Source organism: Humulus lupulus, chromosome 5, assembly GCF_963169125.1.
Source record: "Humulus lupulus chromosome 5, drHumLupu1.1, whole genome shotgun sequence".
In the NCBI taxonomy this organism is placed as follows: Eukaryota; Viridiplantae; Streptophyta; class Magnoliopsida; order Rosales; family Cannabaceae; genus Humulus; species Humulus lupulus.
Genome location: NC_084797.1, coordinates 102,095,010 through 102,100,590, shown reverse-complemented (window position 1 = coordinate 102,100,590; position 5,581 = coordinate 102,095,010). Strand labels below are relative to the sequence as shown.

The 5,581-nt window shown below is 35.3% G+C and overlaps 1 long non-coding RNA gene across 1 annotated transcript; it reads left to right on the top strand.

The window, feature by feature from the left end:
• The first annotated feature begins 864 nt into the window (after positions 1-864).
• Positions 865-4,535, top strand: LOC133780526 (uncharacterized). The gene is made up of 2 exons (XR_009869387.1): positions 865-1,606; positions 4,285-4,535. It is a non-coding gene; the product is annotated as an uncharacterized LOC133780526 (long non-coding RNA).
• The last annotated feature ends 1,046 nt before the right edge of the window (positions 4,536-5,581 follow it).

The following is a 5,581-nucleotide window of genomic DNA, read 5'->3' as shown; positions in this document are numbered from 1 at the left end:
ATGCAGGAACATGAAGTTCCAAGTAGAAGATTGTATCTTCCTTCAAATATCACCATGCAAAGGGGTGAGGATATAAGGGCAAGTTGAGCCCCAGATTGATATGACCATTTGAGTCCTGGATAGGACTGGTCAGGTTGAGTTTGAGTTGTGCTTAGCATTGGCACTGTCAGCTGTATACAATGTATTTTATATTTCTATGTCGAGGACATGGGTTGAAAGAAACTCATGAGTTGAGTTTTGAGAATCTAGAAATTTAGGCTGAGTAGCCAGTTCAGATTTTGACAGAAGGAGCAAGGTTCTGAGGAACAAAGTTACACCTTGAGTTAAGGTATGATACAGAAACAGTGAGGTCAAGGGAACAACCTAGGAAACTGGCATCACTTTTGCGGAATTTATATTCCGGGCGGTAAATATAAATTTCGAGGACGAAATTTCTGTAAGGAGGGGATAGTTGTAATGCCCAAAATTTCCTAATAAAGTTTAGGACCTTGATTAGGAGGCCGGGAGGGCCATAATTGATTTATTATCAAATTAAATGATAATATGCATGTTTAAGTGTATTAAATATGCATGTTGTAACGTCCTACGTTTTTGGGTACCTTTAAACGACTCGAGTCGGGATTTTTCCCCCGGGTTAAGAATATTATTTTAAATAATATTATATTTTGTTTGTAAGTATTCCATGAGTTATTGCTAGCCAAAATATAAATTTTGTGATTTTAAAAGTCAAGATAAGACTTTCGGTCCTGGACCGACACAAAAACCCTGATCGGGTAAAAATCTCGGAAAATAAAATGAAAAATCATGGCAATTATATTTTGGGCATAAAATACATTCATAAAAGTTAAAGTCTGGTAAAAAATAATAAACCTAAAAGAAAATGGAAATTTTAAGGCATTTTGTGGTAAATGCCTAATTTTGCCGAAATTGGGAATTTTATTCCATGAATGGACCTTAGGTTAAATTTTATTATGTGATTAATTAAATTAAATGTGAGAGACATTAAATTTAATTAATTAATGTTAAGTTTGGTGATTAAAACTTAATAAGAGTGAAAAAGGTGTCAAAAGCCAATTTGGACTTTTCTTCTTATGAAACCTTTATTAACCTTTATAAAAAAAAAAAAAATTAATGATCACATATATGGCAAAGGGTGGCCGGCCATGTGGTCTTTTAGAGTTGTGTGAACCCAATTTTATAAAGTTTAACTCCCATTTTAATTAAGAAGTCAAGTGGGCAAGTGGGTAGAAAAGCACTCAAGTGTTTTGTGATATTTTGAAGAGTTGTGTGAGCCATTCTAACCCCCAAATCCGACCACTCTCCCTCCCTCATTCACTCTCATCTGATTTTTGAAGACTCTCTCAAGTGTTCTCTCCATTTTCAACCCCAAGAACACCAAAGAAACTTGGAAGCTAAGTCTTGGTCTAGGAAGGGTTTTCCCTAAGGTAAAGTTTCATTAATCTAGACTTTTGTCAAGTTTTAATCATAGAGTTTCAAATAGCTAATTACCTATGTTGTTGGGGGAAGTTGGTTAGGGTTTTTGAAAGGTTTTGGAGGAGCCAAAGCTAATAGGAAGGTCAAAACCTTAAGCAAGAACACCAAAGAGGTAAAAAGTTTACTTTTGATGATTTTGTTGTAGGGTTTTTAGTTTTAAGCATTATTTTGTATATCTAATGCTTAAAGTTTCTTGTTGGTGATGTAATAAGGTTATGGTAGTTGTTTAATAATTTTTATGATGCATGAGTATTGATTTTTGAAAATGGGAACCAAAACCCCCAAGGGTTTTGTAGGATACCCTAAAACAAAACATGTTTTGAGCTGTGACTTCCAAGGGGTCAAGCAGCCACTGTATATTGGTTTTGTAAACTTAAATTGTACTGTGATGTTGTTGAGATTGAGTACATAAAATTGAGCTTTTGAAACACTAAAAAAATGTTTAGAAATGAGTAAGTTATTCTATTTTAAAGTTTAGGTAAAAAACAGTTTTTTTAGTATTCTTATTTTCGGAACCAAGTTTGGACAGCCACTGTATAGGGAAAATGAACCCAGTTTTTTCTAAAATTTTGTGGACATATTTCTGGCATAACCTATTAGTCCACTGTAAAATTTGGTAAGAAAATATTAAACGGTTTGAAAGTTATTAACTGTCAAAGTTTGGAAAAAATAAGGACTTGAAAATAAGGTCATTTTTACCTCATTGTTGGAAAATGATTTCACCAATAAAAAATGCTCATTTCGACCTAAGATTTTACAAAGACCTAAATGGCATAACAAAAATGAAATTGGGAAATTTTGGTAACAATTGGGTAAGTAAATTTCAAGTTATGAACTAACGAAGTATGTAGTTAAAAATGTCAAAAATAGGCTTTTCACACTTAGTGTAAAAATGAGATTTTGGAACATAAGGTAAAAAGTAAAATTTTGCTTATTTCAAGATATAAATTGGTAAGTCTTGAAATCATATTTTCACTAAAATTACCCATTTGAGTTTAAATGAATTATTTTTATTAAAGAGTTCTTATTCTTTCTAAAAATAAGAGATTTAATTTATTAATAGTTAATAAATTAAAAGAGGGTTTAAAACCCTATATTTTGAGAAAATAATTAAATAAATTATTTTTCTAGTAAGTAAAAATTGATTAACTGCTTATGGAAAATTAATTAGTCAAGATGATAAATTTATAATGGTTTTCCTAATTAAGACAAATTAGGCAATTTTCTTAAATTGGTTTTTAGATATTAAAACCTTAAGAAAACTAAAAGGAAAATTTAAAGAGTTTATTTTCTTTAAAAATAATTAAGGAATTTATTTGTATTTTCTGGATATAATACCGGCTAAAATCTTACATATTTTAACCGACTAGTCGAAAGTGCGGGTTAATAGTGATACCTTGAAAGAATAAGATTTTTAGCGGGTTGTGGGGAAATACCATTGTGATACCCGAGCCTAGGTATCGAGACCTTAGGATAGGTCTCCTCGAGACTTAGGGTTTAGTCTCGAATATTTTGTATGACTTTCGTTAATAGGTTTAAAACCAAATAAGGATTATAAATCATTACAAATGACTTTTATTAAAATGACCAAACTGCCCAAAATAATAATAATGAATTATGAGTGCCATAATTAATCCGAGTATACTGTATGGATAACTACAGTATTGGCTAAGCGTAACTGGATTGAACGTTGGAGGGTGAAAACTTGCTGAGCGCTAAGGACTCCAAGTAAGTCAACTTATATTGTATGACTGCAACATGAAATGATTATTGTCTTGTATGTTAGTATAGGGATACATGCATATATATAGGCTGTCATAGAAAGTTGCTTAGAGACGTTAGTCTAGTGAGTGCTGATTTAGAAAATATGAACGGTAGAAGTCCATCATATCCTAGACGGTTGATCCCCGTCACACTGCTTGATTTTATTTATGTCCGGTTCATTACCGCGACAAGTGGTCATGAGATGAGGATAAGCTGGTTAAACCTAGGGGCGCCAAGATAAATGGGACCTAGGGGCCCTCATGCTTACTTAATCATTGGACGGTTAGAATCCGAGCAAGTGCTCTGATAAGTTATTCCCGGATAGCAGCCGTGAATATTGGCCATTCAGTGAGAGTGCCTAGAGATACTAGGGGTTGCCAAGATTGAGTGAGGCTGAACACCCTAGGGGCAACTGCTCACCAGCACCACTGATTAACATAGAAGTCTCCGTAAAACCATGTAAATTGGATTACACTCTTGAATAAGTAGCGATGCCCTAGGTAACACGATAGTTACCCTTGATGAGAATATTTATTGGCTAGATCTTAGTGTGGAGACTCAGTTCTCTTTTACAGATTAGCAATTATGTTGGAGGGCGTGTTACACCTGAATTGTTGGAAATTATCGAGCGTTGGTCTCAAATTATATTGTGATATAATGTATCTGCTTGCTCTGGGATTTTCTGAGTGCAGGGATATAATTATTGATAAGATATAGATGTGATATAATATATCTGCTTGCTCTGGGATTTTCTGAGTGCAGGGATATAATTATTGATAAGAATTAGCTGTGATATAATATATCTGCTTGTTCTGGGATTTTTCTGAGTGCAGGATTTTTATCTAGATATGAATTAATTTATCCTTGGTTATCAGGCATGACCATAAGTTTGCCAGGACGCTTTAGCGTTCTTGAAATTGATTGTGTAGGGTCCCGGATGGGTTCGGAACCCTAATTCTCTATATGCTTTGTTTGAAAGTTGATCTTACTAAGCGTTTTCGCTTACCTAGTTGTTTCATGTTGTAGGTAAGTGCAAGGGCAAGGCAGAGCAGTGAGCGCTGGAGTCTTCCTTGCAAATGTACATGTGGACCGACCTTTTGGGAAGCCGTTTTATTTTTGGAAATGTTGTGTAATTTTCCTAAGCAAGGCTCACTCTACTCTTTATAAAATATGTTTGTAACTAAATGTTAAGTATGGCCATACGACTTTTTAAAAAGTTTTTTTTTATACGGGTTTTTGAGACATTTTGTTAAATGAAAACATTTATATTTCCGCAATATCGAGTCTTGAAAATCCGGGTCGTTACACATGTGAACCAATTTTTGATTAATTGGGTGATTTTCATATTTTGGCCATTTTGAGCATATTTGGCATACATGTGGCATGTGTGTGGTGCTTCATTATTATTTGGTTATGCTAGGGTTACTCAGCACGAGACGATCCTAGGAGGTAAGCTAGTGGGAAAGTCACAACGTGATTTATTCTTGACTCAGAGTAAGTCAAGGGGATATTTGGCATTACCGGGTTGTTGGGTAATGGGAATAAATATTTGATGATAAATTGGGAATTAATAAGATCAGGGGGAAATTCTGGAAGTTTTGACTATTTTACCCCCAAGGGCGTTTTCGGGAACTCAAGCATTAGGTTTTGTTTGAGGCTACATAAGCTTGAAGTAACCTGTTATGAAATAAAAAAGAACGTTCTCTCTCCCTCCAAGTTCTATTTTCGACACCCGATTCCATTTTTGAAGGAAACTTGAGCTATAGGACTCGGATTCAAGCGAGGATCGAGGCATAGTGATTCTAGGGAAGATTAGAAGCTTATTAGCCAGAGGATTTAGTTGGGAAACAACTCAATCGGAGGTATTAAAAGTTTTAAGTTCTAAGTTTTTAAAGATTTCAAGCTTAAATTGGATTTTGTGTTTTGATGAGCTTTTGATTGAATTGAAGCTTGGGTTTTGTGGGTTTTGGATCATGGGGATGTTTGGGAACTTTGATTTTGGGATTTGGGGATGTTTGGATAGGTTTTTGGAAGGTTTTTAAATGGAGAAAATGAGGAAAAAGGGCTAGTTCGTGGTTGGGCCGTGACCCTATTCTTGGGTGCCGCGGCCCAGGCTCGATGAATAAGGTGGAGGTTGCTGAAAGGCCTGAGGGCCGCGACGCTTGGAAGGTGGGGCCGTGGCGCTTAAGGTCATTTGTGGGCAAAGTGATGTTTTGATCATGGGAACTCAAACCTTAGGCCTCAGGATCGTTCCTACAACCCGATTTAGTGGGATTCGATGTCCCTGAGGCTAGGTCTTGGTTCCGGGATTGGGTTTTAGAAC